General features: G+C 37.4%; 1 protein-coding gene across 1 annotated transcript in view; it reads right to left on the bottom strand.

The window, feature by feature from the left end:
* Polr1C (RNA polymerase I and III subunit C) overlaps window positions 1-17,407 on the bottom strand; it is a 137,583-nt gene that overhangs the window by 63,985 nt on the left and 56,191 nt on the right. The gene's annotated exons all lie outside the window — the stretch shown is intronic.

Genomic DNA, 17,407 nt, shown 5'->3' on the forward strand with positions numbered 1-17,407 from the left:
CATATACTGATATTTAGGAATCAAAATGTTAATATTATTTGATTTATTGAAGTTATAGAAGTAAAAACATTTATATTTTCTTAGTTTTTAATTAATTAAAACAAAACCGAAATTTTGCCAAAAAAAATTTTTTAGACTGGATATTCTCTGCAAAATCAAGATTCGTCAATGCTTGGTGTTCCTACTCTGAATTAGAACTAGTATAATTCCAGATAAAATTTTGATAGACTAGCCAAACATTTAAAGCATATTTTAATTACATTGGGAGCAACTAGTGTAAATCAAGTGGCAGGTTCACGTAAGACAGGGAAAATAACCGATCATACTACGGACATGAGCGTGACACTTTTGTGTCACGGTTAAAGTTGGTTCTATGGAGGCATGAGTAAACGGCTCGACAGAATTTCGGATGAGTACGGAATTGAGTTTGGTACAGAATTGAGTTCCTATTCTCTGTAGCTCTTTCACTCATTCAGACGTAAACTATCTCGGGTTCTTTCAAGGGGAGGTAAAGAAGAAAAATAATAAGTATTTTAATACCAAGAGCTTGAAGCTCCCAAGGAAAAACTGGAAACATGCCTAGATTCAGACAAAGGATGAAACTTCAGTATCGAAAGTATCCATACTTGTCTGACCAAAAATCCACCGACACAATACCACTGACTATCAATATTTGAAGCATAGAGTATTGAGTTTTGAGCAACAGTTCTTCCAGTCAAAAGTAAGTAGGCTATTGACAATACCGCATTGTTTCAGAGGCGATTATTTACACGAGACCAGTTGTTCCCAACCAATTTTTGGCCATACCCCGCCAAGACGTTTCCAAGATTCTGATGCCTCCCCCCTTGTATTTAGATTTTGTCAATCAAAATTTTGGTCTGTTCACCTGAAGGAAGCTTAAAAAGCCATTAACTTTTTTGGGTCGTCTTCAAGGCTTTTTTTATATTAATGTAAAATATTGTCTGAACACAATACTTTTTATAGGTTCTACTGCTACTGAACCCCTTTGCAACTGAAAATGAGCTCCCGTTTAACTGAACCCTCTTCAAGATCAACCCTCGTTTAACTGAACCTTCATGCAATTGAACCCCTGTGCGACTAAACTCCCTTTTAATTGAGCCCACTCGCAACTGAACCCCATAAAACTTAACCCCGTGCAACTCATTCCCTATTCAACTTAACCGTCACTCAACTCAATATCTGCGGACCTCAACCACATTCAGCTCAATCCTCATTCAACTCAACCTCCCTAAAATTCAATCCTTGCGCAAGTCAACCTCAATTTGATTCAATCCCATTCTACTCACTTTCTGCGCAATTCAAATCTCATTTAACTCAATTCTCATTCAACTCAAATCCCGTTTAACCCAAACCTGCCTAACTCAACCCCCATTCAAATAAACCCCATTCTGCTCAACCCTCCTCAAATGAATAACACAACTGCAAAATTTAATTCAGCCCGTCTTGTCGGCTGTGACAAAAGCTGACTCGAATAAAATGGTCTTTATTTGTTAGTTAATTCTTTTGTGTCTTTTCTTTTATACCATTTCGAAGTAAAACAACTCTCACCCCCCCCCCTCTTAAAAGCAACAATTTCTCCTTCTGTTCTATATATTTGAAAATTAGCAGAGCTTTACATGCCCAAGGCCGGAACACACTGGAAGGACATGGTTGCAGCAATAGTTGTACCCTAGTACAGAGAAAACCTATAGTGGCCAAAATCTTAAAGGTGCATTAAAAAAACATTACTATTTATATTATTAAAAAAAAACATATAATAGATATTATTTAAATTAATAATAAAGGTTTATTTCGGAAAATTCTGAGAAATTTTAAAAAGAGCTGGAAGTATTGATAAGTATCCCGCTTTATTTCTCCGGTACTCATAGGGCAATAGAATATCGTAGAGAGCTGTTTAATATTATTTGAAATCTAATAATAACATTTACACGCTTTTTATAATTTCCTCATGTCAACACCATCATAAAATGTCTTATGGCACCAAAATTCAATTTTAGTGTCATTTCTGGAGTTCTGTTTGATCCTCATATTGGTGTTTAAAATCCCCCTCTTGATTACTCCCCTACCCAGTCACCTTTGCAAGTTGAAAGCAAAAAAACTACAAAGTGGAAAAATTTCATCTGAATACAAAGCTGATTCGTGAATGGTAGAAGCTATTTATTTTCATTTCAACACTAAAATTAATTACGAAACGTATTATTGGAAATTACAAAAAAGTACTTGATACCCGAACATGTCTTCTTTTTCTTTCTCTTTTTCCCTATTACCTGCCGGTCACTGGAACATCATAGGGGCGCTGAAATGGATAACCTTCTGAGGTTCTCGGAATTAGTGTTTTATCCCCCCCCCCCTTATAGAGGTGTGCATGAACTGTTGACTGGTTTGTTGTTACATAACATACTTCACCCAAAATTTCCAAATACAAAGTATAATAATCGCCACCGTCACAAAATTCTCCTAGATTTTTTTTAGCAGAAATTTTTGATCCTGTAAAGCTTGGTTTCTTCCTAATACTTCTCAATTTTTCTTCAAGTTCTTTTTGACTTTTGTGTATTCCTAGACTAGAGACTACATCCTATTAAAATTTAACTCCGACCAGAGTAAAAGCTATTTCTAGTCTTAGAGCTGAGGCCCAAATTCAATGACCCTCCCTCTTCCCCATTCAAACATTAAAGAAAATCAAAATCTGGTCATTTAGATGGAAACAAAATAAAGAAATCAAAATCTGGTCAAGTAGATGGAAACTGGATAAAGTCAACTTGAATGGATTGATTATTAACTTTGCCATGCGCAAAAAGATAAATGCAAGCAGTATACTAAAAATAACGCATTTTCATTGGCTGCCAGTTACAAAAATTAGTTGCTCTGCCGGTTCTTTGTATTTGGTCGAAATTAGTTTAGCTTGCCCGAATGGGTAACATAAGTTAGAAGCTCCGAACGAAACGAGAAGCATATTTTGAGCTTTTAATCAGAACTAGTTCAAACTTATTCTTAGGCCTTGGGTTGAGTTCACTAAAACAAGGCTTAATCTAAATTTGGGTGAGTTACATAAGAGTTAAGTCAAAAGAGGGTTGATTTAAACGGGCGTCCAGTTTATCGAGGATTTAATTAAATGGGGCTGAGTTGCAAGGGGGCTCAGTCAAACGACGGTTCAGTTAAATGGGGTGGAGTTGCACGTGTGTGGAGTTGCACGGGGCCCAGTTAAACAGGGTCCAGTTGTACGGCGGCTCAATCAAATGGGGTTGAATTACAAGTGGGTTTAGGTAGACAGGGGTCTAGTTGCACGAGGGAGAAGTTAAACAGGAAAACTGTCTAAGAAAACTGTAAAAAAAGGGGGTCAACCTCAGAAAAATTGCTAAACAAAGGTTTCTTTCGCTACCCGACCAAAAAATATGTGCCGATTCCGAATCAAAAAAGTTTGCCGCTCTAGCTCTTTCACAAATTTGAGTTTTTTTTAAAGTTGAATTTAATTAAGAAGCAGAAAATGTTGATTAAATAAATACCAGCAAATGTGATTAGATACGTCATTTCTACGCTCTTTTTTTGCTGATGAACATGAAACTAAATGTTTAAAGTCAAAAGAATTGCTTGGGGCTTAAAGTATTGAGAGAGAGTGAGGTTGAGGGAGAGGTTCAGCGTGCAGTTATATATTAAATTTGGCCTATGGCAAAACAATTGCAGCCTCGCGCCTTGGTAACAACCAAGACTGTGTATAGGTAAAATCCGGTATGCCTGGAACCTTAGTTTTGTGAAAGTGAGTAAGAATGAGGAGGAGGAGAGGAAGTTGAAACGGATATTTGGCAACAACAACAAAAATATTCTGTCAAACAGCTTGTCTTAGCTGAGACCATACACTAGTTCCAAATAAGAGATCAATATACTCAGATATAATGCAACACAGATATCAATTACATAAGGCAGATAAAAATCACAGCAACACAGAGATTCATTAGACAGTGGCATAGCTATTCAAACATTTGGTGTTCTTCTTCACTACCATCGTCTTCAAGGTTTCCGGCACCAACTGTTTTGCAGTTAGAACAGCTTCCTCCTTTACAATTGTCACAAGCCCAGGTACATTTTAAGCCATGCTTTTTGCAAGAACATCGCAGCGTCGAACACTCGCTCTTGCAATTACATTGAAACACTGAGATAAAAAAGGTGGCGCCAGTGATCTATCTGAATACACTCGTCGTAATTCTCCTTTCCGCACAATCCAGCCAAACTCCAAAAGATTCAATCGACATTCAACATCTTTTCGCAATTGTACTTGGAAACAGGCTCGAAGCGAAATACTTACAAACATCACTTCTTGGTGGGAGTATTTTTGTTTCCGCATACTACCCAAAACCTCTAAATTTTTCGAGGAATTTCTTGTTATAGATCTGGGCAAGGCTTGTTTCATTTTCAGCACACTCAAATAAGATAAGCATGGCCTTATTTACAGCTTTTCTAATGTCGTCTCTTTGTAGCTTTTCTCTGCAGAAGCTGAACCTAAGAATAGTCCAGTAATATCGTGGAACTTTGTATTCTCTTTCGCGTGGTTCAGTGGTGTAGATTTTCTTATGTCATAAATTCGCGAAGTCGAATTACATCCGAGAAAGGCACGGAGAAAAATAATTTGGTCGCAAAGGATATCACCAAGTTTCAGTTTAGCTGCCAATATATCCCATAGACCTCCAGTTCTCTGTAACTTCAACTCAGAATGGAAAAATATGGGTTAATAGTCTCGCTTCGTGTGGTACAAGTAAAAGGACTAGTAAGTCCGTATCTTCTCCATTAAGACAGTGGGTTGGCGTTCTGCCAACTCGACCGCAGTCATCACAATCGGCAGGTCAGTATTGGCTGGTGACTGGTACACTTTACATGCCGCATCATCAAGGTAGCCAGACAGGATGCTTATGAATCCCACCTTGTTTTCTGTCCTGCTAAGGAAATCATATTTATTTTTTTTACGAACAAGGCATCTGCGGCTGAATGCTGATCTTAGGGCAACCTTTAAACCTGCTCCTCCTCTCATGCGTCACGTCTTTGATTGAGGGTCCAGATAAATACCCTTCAAACACTATGATAGCGCATCCATACCTTCGCTTCACATAGTCGGCGTATTTGGTGAAGATATCCGCCTACGTGCTGTCTTTATCCCAAGGCAAACGATGTAAAAGGGCCCCACCATCTAGTACATATTGAGGTTCATCCAGGCTTTTAAGTACGCAATCTGTCTTTGGTTGCAGACCTTCAACTTGACGCCAGATCGCATTGGAAAGCGCTGGATTGTCCGCCAACCGAAGGAGACCATTCGGCTCAAATAACGAAGGTGGCGGGAAGCAGACTTCGAACTTGAAAAACATCTGGGGTTCTTCATCTAAACTCTTTGCAACAGTGACCAACCTCTGAAACATCAAAGCAGGGTCAACGGTAGGTAGTTCAGCTGCTTGACTTCATGTTACTTTGCACTCTCGTAGTCATAGCAGTTACTTTCTTCCTGAAAGTGTAAATGTTTGTGTCTTTTCCAGTCATATTATTCCGATATTCCAATCTATTTGTATAGCCTTGACTACGTCCACCTGCTCACTCACAATCTCGCCAGTTGCTACATTCCTGTGAAATGGCATCTTCGTGAATCGTGAAAAATACAGAAGAAAATGGACAACCTTTTCAACATCTTTAAAGTCACGTTTGCTTGACTCATTTTGCTTGGGGTTCATCGGGACTCATTTTGATTGACTAAGAATCGCAAGTGCTGGTCAATGTTCTTTGCATTTGTGTAAGAACTTCGGCATGACTCGTGAAAACAATCCCCCACGACAGCCGTCACATCAGTTAGTTTTCGGTTTTTACTTAATTCGCTTATGCTTGTCGCTCCTAATTCAGTCAAAACAACTTTCTCGTCCCCTTCGAGTACTTATTTCTTGCAGATTAATTAAAAAAGTTTCCGAAAAATATTTTTTTCAAAGAAAATTAAAGGTAATTTTAAACTTATGATCAGATGATACAAATACATTTTAAAATTCAAATTCAAAACGACATGAAATTACTATTAAAGAATAAATGAAACCCAAAACGAACAGAAATTAAATAAACAATCATAGCAAAAAAATACAACAAGTAATAATATACATGAATAAATAGATCTTAAAGCGAGTAATGCTTAGATTGAATATGAATATCAAGCTTAAAATGAAAAAAAAATAATTTCCTATTGAAATATAGATGAAACTAAAAATGAACAGAAATTAAATAAACAATCAATACAAACAAACATACAAAAGATATTAATGTAAATTAATAAATAAATCTTATAACGACTAAAATTTAAATTGAATATGCAAATCAAGCTTGAAACAAAACAAAAATCACCACAAACAAGAGTTTGGGTATCACCTCCTATTCTCACTGTAAAATTCTAAAACCTACTTCATCACTGGCGCTTTACTACTACTACTACTACTAACAACTCATCGCAGCACCAAGCTGCCTGAGGCCAACACAGCTACGCACGCTCCTCCTCCACCCCAATCCATTCAAAGCTTCCCTTTTTACACCCGCCCATGAAGTTCCCGTTTCCTTTAAATCTTTCTTTATGACGTCCTCCCACCCCAGACGGGGACGACCTGCTTTCCGTTTAGCCCTAGACGGCTGGCCGAAAAGAACAATCTTCGGCAATCTGTCATACTTCATCCGAACAACGTGCCCTAACCACCTCAACCTTTCTTTCATTATAGCCCTAGAGAGCGGTATTGAACCACATTTTTCGTATAGCCTATTGTTTGAAATACGGTCAGTCAGCCAGGTACCCAGAACAATCCTTAAGCAATTTATCTTGAAAACGTCTAACAAATCTTCGTCCGCTTTTTGGAGCGCCCATGCTTTAGAGCCCTAATTGACCACTGTCATCCCTCTAGCTTCTAAAATTCTAATCTTGGTTTGCAGACTTATCTTCCTGTTCTTCCAGACTTTTTTCAACTGTGAAAAGACACCCTGATCCTTGGCTATTCTATTTTTAACATCTTCACTGCTCCCACCATCTTTACTAACAATACTACCAAAGTAAGTTAAGTTGCACACTAGATCAATCTTTTCATTTCCCAACTTCAAATTTTCATATTCACTTATTCCTAACTTTAGCGATTTGGTCCTTCTAACATTAATTTTCAAACAAATTCTAGAGCCTTGAACTCACACAACCTCTAAAACTTCATTCACTTTGCTCAGACTTTTATCTAAGATGCTTAAATCATCAGCAAAATCCAAGTCCAGGAGACTTTTTCCTCCCCATTTGATTCCGTGGTCTCTCATTGCCTTTCCTGTGCTCCTTAAGAAAAATTCCAACAAAATGATCCATATAAATGGGGACAGAACACAACCCTGCTTAACTCCTGATTTAATAAGAAACCAGCTGTTAGCCTTATTTCCTACTTTAACTGCAGCAGTGTTATTCTCGTACATAGCACTAATCACTTTAATGTATTTGTCTGGTATACCATACAAGGATAAAACCTTTACTAAAGCTCTTCTATCAACAGAATCGAACCAGAGACCAGACTAATGCCTCGATAGTTACCACACTCACTTTTATCACCTTTCTTATAAAGTGGCTTAATTAAGCTTTTCCTAAAATCGTTAGGTACTTCCCCTTTTTCAAAAATCATATTCATAATCTTCAATAACTTATTTCTAACCTCAGAACCACCATATTTAAGAAACTCATTTACCACCCTATCAGAACCTGGAGCCTTATTATTCTTTAATCCTTTTAGTACTGTTGCTAATTCCTCCTCACAAAACAAATCTTCCCTCACATCCAATGTATCACAAACTTTTTCATTTTCCTGTATATTTTTTCCTGCAACTCTATCTCGGTTAAGCAAGTTCTCAAAATGTTCGGCCCATCTCTCTTTAGTTTCTTCATTATCGCTAATTGCCAACCCATTCCTATCTTTAACTGGGACAAGTCCGGATTGACTACTCCCTCTCAATTTGTTAACGTGCCATTACAACATTTTACTATTATGCCGTCTAGCTGCATCTTCCAGATCCTCGGCAATTTTATCCATGGTCTCCACTTAACACCTCCTTACTTCATATTTTAATGCTTTCACCACTTTCTTTACATTTTTTTTTGTTTTCATACGATCTATCGCTCAGATAATTCTTGAACAAATCCTTTCTCCTTTCTATTAAACATAAAGCTTTTTCACTATTATTCTTAGCTGCGGTTCTAGCTTTCTTCCCAAATACACCTTCAGCAACTTCACAAATTATTTTTCTTAAATTATTCCAACCATCTTCCACATTATCAAATTTTAAACTCTCAAGCTTAGTATTCAACTGTTCCTGGAAAGTTTCTCTCAAATTCTCATTCTGGAGTCTACCAATATCATAACTTCCCGGGAGGTAGTTACACTACCGATATTTCAGCTTTAAATTAACCCTTGACACTACTAGATGGTGATCTTTACTTTTAACATCAATAACAGCACTTCTGTGTGCAGTAGCACCTTGTATCGATCATTCCAGTCTTCAGTTTAAAATTTCACAATCAGTAGGGTTTATTTTCTTACCATTGTAAGAATACAAAATTAATTTATGAGCCATTTTATGACCAAGTACCGTGTTAGTTATAACTAGTTCGTTACCTACAATAATGCACAAGACTGTATCCATTACTGTTTTTTTTTCCTACACCAAGTTTACCTAGGCTGGGATACCAACTATCCCTATTTCTACCAACCTGGGCGTTAAAGTCTCCCAGTAATAATATCATATTTCTACCTGGGACCTTGTCTATTTGCTCCTGTAACTGTAAGTAAAATTCATCTGAGTCACCAGTGTCTCCGTCAGTCAGTTCTGCAGGGGCGTATACTACTATAACTGATACCCTGAACTTTCTAGTCATAAAATGAGCAATTAGAATTCTATTATTACTACCTTCCCAGCCTAAGGAAAACTAACCAGCTTACTTATTCATCATCAGCCCTACTCCCTGTCTATTTCCCCATCTTTCCTGCCTGAGTAAACAAATTCTATATCACCTAATTTCAGGCTTCTTACCCCTGGGATATGAGTCTCTAAAACTCCTAATAAATCCAGTTTGAATCGTCTGAATTCGTCAGTCAAAATGTCGATACAACAGTTATTTTTTAACGTAGTAACATTCCAAGTTCCAATTTTCATGTTCTTTAAATTATTGAAATTATTTTCGCCTCATGAAAAACAATAATACCAGTGCAGGACGGGGATCACATATCTTCTCAAGTCTAGACGAAGTGCTTAAACCGGCATAGAACCAGGCAGCAAGGAGTCCCTGGGACCTTCAGTATGAATGGAGGTTTTTTACAATCCTGGGCCCATCTTGGTCACAACATGGTTTTCAGCACTTGGCGATGCTCTTCTATCAACAGGAGTCGAAATCCTGCACAGACAGTCTCAAGCCTATTACCTCCGACTCATTATATATTCATGCCTACAAATATTATGCTACTACGGGGAGGCGACCCATAATAGATAAATTAGTTAGGAAGAGGTTTTTCAGCCTAAAGACGCCCGTGAAAACATTCGAAGCCCGGCAGAATTGTCCCTTAGTCAGAATCCCTTGCGAATGTTGTGTTGTTTACTAGGCTATAATTTCCTCGAGGGGCGCCACTCCTCAAGTGGTAATAGAGTTGACCGCAAGGTCCCCAGTCTTGCAGGTACCCCGAAAAGGTCAAGGCAGCCCTTTGCAGAGGCCGTTGTCCATAGATCTGGATCTTACGCCTTGTCATAGTTATCCTCCTGGAGAGGATCCTCCCGCAATGGGTATTATCATCACCATGCAATTTAAACAATTTATGGGGGAATGTTTCCAACTCTTAGGAATTATTTGGACCCTGTTGAGTATATATTTGAGTGGTCTTCGTCCTCCTTCACCTGTATTAATGATCCCGGGCGATTTACTGAAAACTATATGCGTCTTGAACAGTATTGGGAAGTATAAACAACATCAAATTGAATATTTGATGAATAATGATATTAATTGTTGAAAGATCCATCAGTTCAAGAATTTATTTCATTATAATTGTATTTTTATTTTCAATACTGTAAGAACTGGAAAAGAAAATATTTTTTTTTTCATTCCAATATTCACGGCGCCAGGTACTTCAAAGTATCTGATATGCCGCCATTCGTTTACCTCTTTCAATGGCCTCAAGGTTTTAAATGTCTTTTGAACCTTCTTTTGAACGTGTCAACAGAGGGATTTGCACGGATAATATCCCTAGGAAGATTGTTACAGATAGAAGTGCAATGCTAGATAAAGCTGTTCCTCAAGTATTTGGTTTTTGGTGTATCCTCCTTTAGGTATTTGGACCGAGCTGTGTGCCTTCGTGTCTGCCTTGTCGGCTGGACAAAGGGGGGCGAAATTCGAGAGAGCTCGTCTGAGGGAGGCAAATTCATGTACTTGTAGAAAAAAAGCGATCGACGCTACATCAAACCTTTGATTTAGAGGTTTCAGGGAGTCATGTGTAGAGGTGCAGCCCGCCCTATTTGCCCTATTATGGATCTTCTGGAATGGTGCCAACTGCGTTTTCGGAGCACCAGAATATAGCGAGCATCCATATTCAGCTATGGGTATGATGCAAGACTTGTAGAGTGGAATAATCGAGCTTCATGGAAGAAGGTTTTTGAAGGGAAGAGTAACTCCCAGCTTTCTTGCGCAGGAGGTTCCCACCCGATCAAGGTGGTTGCTTCAAGTGAGATCGATGAAGAAATGAATCCACAGTAGACGAAGCTCGTCGACTCTCTTTATAGCTTCATTTTTGAAGATGAAACTGGGGTGTTCACGTGGCACCTTTGATCGGGTAATTAGAAGCTCCTTTAATTTGTAATATAATCCGTTTTCAGTTAAGCGCCAATGACGCACTAGGCTTTTGGTTTTTATTTACAGTTAGGAAAGGAGGCAGTATCCAAAGACTTGTCTGTAGGGAAACTATATTCGTCTTTAACAACTTTAAAAAGAGCTAATAAATTAAACTGAATATTTTATGTATAATGATATTAATTGCTGAAAGCTTATCAGTTCAAAATGTTACTATAATTTTAATGTTTATTTTCAATATTAAGTACAAAAGAAAACATTTGTCATAAAATTGGTTTTCAGTAAAGCTCCAATGACGCAGTAGGTATTAGACTTTTACAGTGAGAGAAGGAGGTCATAACCAAACTCTTGTTTGTGATGATTTTCGTTCGTTTCAAGCTTGATTTGCATATTCAATTTAAGTTTCACTCATTTTAAGATTTATTTATTAATGTACATTAACACCTATTGTATGTCTGTTTGCATTGTTTGATTATTTAAGTTCTTTTCGTTTTAAGTTTCATTTATACTTCAATAGGAAAATATTTTTTTCGATTTTAGCTTGATTTTCATATTCAATCTAAGCATTACTCGCTTTAGAATCTATTTAGTCATTTATATTGTTACTTGCTGTATGTTTTTGCTATGATTGTTCATTTAATTTCTGTTCGTTTTGAGTTTCATTTATTCTTTAATAGTAATTTCTGGTCGTTTTGAGTTTGAATTTTAAAAGGTATTTGTATATGCTGAGCTTAAGTTTAAAATTGCCATTACTTTTCTTTGAAAAATTTATTTTTCAGAAAATTTTTTTTAATTAATTTTTCCTCGTTTTTTATTGCAAAAAATTTCAAATTTTTAAAAATTCCTTACTTCGAAATCAAAATTTAAAAAAAAATTAAACATTCATCAAAGTATCAAAACTGATATCAAAGTAACAATATCAAAGTTAAAAAATGGGTTTGTGTCAACCTCGGAGTTTTTATTATCTGATGTTTGAACTATTTTTAACCAAATTTCTATCTCAAGATTTTTATCGGATGGGTTTGGGGAAAAAGGGTGTGGGGGGACTAGATTAAGCTTCGGTCTCTTTTGACTCTTTAAAAGTGAACTAGAACTTTCTATTTTCAATCAAATGAGCCCTCTCTGAAGTTTATACGAGTATCCCTTTTATAAGAACCGTATATATCCCCAGAGTATAACTTACAACGCCAATCCCTGGGCCCTGGGGGATTGTGTCGACCCTGGAGTTTTACTATCTGATGGTTGCACTATTTTTAACAAAATTGTCACCTGAAATTTTTATCGGATGGGTTCATCCATCCGATACGCCCAAAGACGTTGAGGACGGGAGGGGCCTGATCTTTTTCACTCTGAAAAAATGAACTACACCTTTTAATTTCCATTCAAATGAACCCTCTCTGAAATTTATACGAGCATACCTTCCATAAGAAGCATATATGCCCCCAGAGCAATACTTACAATGCCTTCTCCGGCCCTGGGGGAGGGGGGTGTTGACACAGGAGTTTTTCTGATCTGATCTTTGAACTATTTTTAACGAAATGACCATACGTAAAGGTGTTTTTGTTACATGATCTTTCAGCTATTCTAAACAAAATGGCTACCTAAAATTTTTTATCAGATATATTTGGGGAAAAAGGGCTTAGGGGGCCAGTTGCCCTCTGGCCACTTTTGACTCTTAAAAAGGGCACTAGCAATCTCGATTTCCAATCGAATGAGCCCCCTTTGACGTTTATACGAAGACCCCTTCTATATGACGTGCCTCTGGGAAAAAAATAAATGGAGTGTTGGGGGAGGTCAGCTGCCCTCCAATCACTTTTGACTCTTAAAAAGTGAATTACAACTTTCAATTTCCAATCAAATGAGCCCTCTAGGAATTTTATACGTGCATCCCTTACATAAAAATCATATATGCCCCCAGGGCATAACTTACAACGCCTACCCCCGTGCCCTGGGGGGGGGCTGTGTCGACACCGGACTTTTTTGTTATAAGAACTTTAACTATTTTTAAAAAAATGTCTATCTCAAAATTTTTTTCTGATGCATTTAGGGCATGGCGGGGGGGGGGAGGCTAGTTGCCCTCCGATCTCTTTTGACTCTTAAAAAGTGAACAAGAACTTTTAATTTCAAATCAAATGAGCCCTATCCATATTTTATACGAGCATCCCTTCCACGAGCCCCTAGAGCATTACTCATAACGCCTGCCTCCGGGCCCTGGTGGGTTGCGTCGACACAGGAGTTTTTTTTTATCTGACCTTTGAACTATTTTTAATGAAATGGCAATTATAAAGATTTTATCGGATGGCTTAGGGAAAAAAGGGTGTGTGTGTGGGGAGGGGCTAGTTGCCCTCAGATATCTTTTGACTCTTAAAAATTGAACTAGAACTTTCAATTTCCAATCAAATGAGCCTTCTCTGAAGTTCATACGAGCATCCCTTTCATGAGAACCACAAAAGCCCCTGGACAACACTTACAACGCCTATCCCCCGGGCTCTGGGGGTGTTTTTGTTATCAAATTTTTGAAAAATTTCCAAAACACTGGCTATCTCAAAATTTGTAGGGGACGGGTTTGGGGAAAAACAGCGTGGGGGGGCTAGTTTAACTTTCTTGACTCTTAAAAGGTGAAATAGAATTTTCAATTTCCAATTAAATAAGCCTCCACTAGAGTTTATAAGAGTATCCCTTACTTAAGAACCATACATGCCCTTAAGGCATAAGATGAAACCCTTCCTCTTTGCCCTGGGGGGTTCTATTAACACCGGATTTTTTCTTATCCGACCTTTGAAATATTTTTAACAAGATGTCTATCTCAAAATTTTCATCAGATGGGTTGGGGGATAGCTACCCTCGGATCTCTTTTCCCTATTAAAAAGTGAGCTCGTACTTTCAATATCCAATCAAATGAGCCCTCTCTGAAGTTTATACGAGCATCCCTTTCATACGAGCAATACATTCCCCAGGGTCTAACTTAAAACCCCTGCCCACGGGCACTTGGGGGGTTTGACGACACATGAGTTTTTGTTATCTGACTTTTGAGAAATTTTTAACTTAATGTCTATCTCAAAATGTTTATTGGATACATTTGGGGGAAAATGGGCTTGGGGGAGCTAGTTGCCCTCCAAACTCTTTTGACTCGAAAAAACTTAACTAGAACTTTCAATTTCCAATCAAATGAGCCATCTCTGAATTTTTTACGAGCATCCCTTCAATAAGAACCATATATTCCCCAAGGGCATAACTTACAACACATGCCCTCGGACCCTGGGGGGCTATGTTGACCCCTGAGTTTTCGTTATATGGTCTTTGAACTATTTTTTAAAACAGCTATCTCAAAGTTCTTATCGGATGGGTTTGAAGAAAAAAGAGCGTGGAGGGGGGGGGGGGGCTAGTTACCCTCGGATCCCTTTTGACTCTTAAAAAGTGAACTAGAACTTACAATTTCCAATCAAATGAGCCATCTTTGAAGTTTTTACGAGCATCCCTTCCATAAGAACCATTTATACCCCCAGGGCATAACTTACAACGCCTGCCCCCGGGCCTTGGGGTTTTGTGTCAACACCGGAGTTTTTGGTATATGATCTTTGAACTATTTTTAACAAAATAGCTATCTTAAAAATTTTTATTGGATGCATTTGTGAAAAAAGGGTTTAGAGGGGGGGAGCTGGTTACCCTCCAATATCTTTTGACGCTTAAAAAGTGAACCAGAACTTTCAATTTCCAATTAAATGAGCCTTATCGGAAGTTTATACGAATATTCCTTCCATAAGAACCATATATGCCCCCAGGGCAAAACTTATAACCCTTGCCCCTGAAGACTGTGGGGGGAGTGTTCTGCTGAAAAATATAATTTCCAGAACTTTCAACTAAGTTGAACAAAATGGCTATATCAAAATTTTGATTTGATGTGTTTGGGGAAAAGGTGGGCGTGGGGGGGGGGGGGGCTGGCTGCCCTCCAATCATTTTCGACTATTAACAAGGGCACTAGAAGTCTTGATTTCCAATCGAATGAGCCCCCTTTGAAGTTTCTACGACGACCCTTTCCATATGAACTGCATCTGGGAAAAAAAATAATAATAATAAATAAATAAATAATAAAACATTGGAGCCGTATGGCCTTACTATAGGCAACGCTACAGGCATCTGTAGTATAGGCTACTATACTTACTATAGGCTACTATAGGCAATGCTACAGCGTTGCCTCTGATTAAACAAATCATCATTCTAGACTAGAATTCTACCCCATAAAATGACGGAACGAGTCAACTGAAGCGAAAGGAAAACCATTTTTCTAGTTGGAATTAAAAAAATAAAATTATCACTCAGGCACCGTAAATACTTTTGCAGTTTACCTAATAACTTTAGCGATTCTGTTAAAATTTTCAGGAATTATTCTATTGACAAATCAGATTTTTTGTTAAAAAAACAAAAAAAAACTGACTATATTTTATACAACTATATCTACTTGCTTTTTATAATGTTAAAAATCCAATTTTGATCGTCGTATGCAAGATGATTTGCTACTACAGAGTTGAACAAAAAAATGTAGAAACTCGTGGACGATGACGATTTTCAAAAAAGTCAGACTTTCATGTACCTCAGATTGGCCTCAGAGACTACTTCACCCTCTCCATCCTCAGTCCAAGTTGCTGTAACGTTCTAATGTATGTAGGGATGTTAAATCAAACCCCTAAACCACTTCTTAAATTCGGAATTGTCTTTTCAGAACGGCAATCTTTGCATTAAAAAAATTCACCCTCAACCTAAAGAAACTCAAATTTTTGAAAGAGCTAGAGTGGCAAACTTTTCAGATTTTGAATCAGCACACATTTTTAGTCAGGTATTGAAAGAATCAATTGTATAAGCAATTTGTTTGAGATCAAACCACATTTTTACTAGACTAATAGGGTTGAGTTGCACGTGGGTCCAGTTAAACGGGGGTTCAGTTAAGCTGGATCAAGTTGCAGGGAAGCTCAGCTACACGGGTTCAGTTACACGCAAACCCCTTTTATATAAAATATAACGTCATTGCAACACCATCATGCTTTTTGTGCTCTTTGAATTTTTTCTTTTCTATGTGACGCCATTCACATGAAGTGTTTTTTTTTTTTTTTTTTTTTTTAATAAAGGCTCTAAAGAAAAGTCAACCGAAGGGTGCACATACTTCCCATGACCCATCACAGTATTGCCATGCCCCGCCGATGGGGCATGTGCCCCACGTAGGGAATCACGGCCCTAGAAATTGTCATAGTTTTACGACCATTGTTTTACTTTTACCCATAGTTTTACCTAGATACATGGGCGCCCATATGGGGGGGCAGGGGGGGGCTCTTGCCCCCCCCTGGCTGAATGATGCTGCCTTATTTTTATATTTTTGTTCTGAGATTTTTATTATATAGCATTAAAAGTAGCAATAAGACGAAGTTTGCCCCCCCCTGGAATTCAGCTTATGGGCGCCCAAGCCTAGATAACATTTTTACACGTACTGGTCTACATAAGAATTAATTGGAATAAGATGCAAAGTCTTGTGCCTGTAAAACAATATCTTACAACCTAATATATTACCCATAGTTTTTTTCGTAATATATTACGAAAAATATATTACCATATATATATTAATATATATTACCATACTTTTATATTACCATACTATATATTACCATACTTACCATACTATATATATTACCATATATTATATTACCATACTAATATATTACCATACTTTTACCCATAGTTTTACCTAGATAACATTTTTACACGTACTGATCTACATAAGAATTAATTGGAATAGAATGCAAAGTCTTGTGCCTGTAAAATAATATCTTACAACCTAATATATTAGATAAAAAAAAAACTAAATTCGTTACTAACGTAGATTAACCGTTGACAGCCTAATAGCCGTCATTTTTTTGTACCTGGATTCAGTTTTAACAGTCAAGCACATTTACACGCACACACTACACTGCCCCAATACATGAGCTTTTATTAAATCAACCAAAATATTTTACGACTAATCTACATTAAGAATTAATTAAATTTTAGTGACATTTTCCTGCAAATCTTAGGAAACTATTTTTCTGCGGAGCCTTACTTCCACAAAAAAAAACTTGCCACGGAATCACTTAAATAAACCTATTTAAAACTTTGTTGCTCAATTTAAGATACTGAGCTTTAACATGTATGCACGCAATATTTTAATCACTTAGTGAAACAAAATAAGATCCTCTGATATTATGTACAGCCAATGTTTCCAAAATTGATATCATCATCCTTTGTTGCTTATCCTTTGTTTGTTGCATCCTTTTTTTAAAACTGTGTTGCTCAATTTAAGATACTAAGCTTTAAAATGTATGCCGCAATATTTTAATCACTTAATGAAACAAAATAAGATCCCAAGCAGGTATCCAGGATTTTTGTTCGGGGGGGGGGTACCCGATTTTTTTTTTTTTAACATCTTTTTTCTGGTAAGGTTTTGTCTTACAGGTATTTTTAGACTAATTTTCGACTCGGTCAAATATTTACGGGGGGAGGGGGGTA

This window comes from Artemia sp. Qi Xiang Cuo, chromosome 7, assembly GCF_049724085.1.
Source record: "Artemia sp. Qi Xiang Cuo chromosome 7, ASM4972408v1, whole genome shotgun sequence".
In the NCBI taxonomy this organism is placed as follows: Eukaryota; Metazoa; Arthropoda; class Branchiopoda; order Anostraca; family Artemiidae; genus Artemia; species Artemia sp. Qi Xiang Cuo.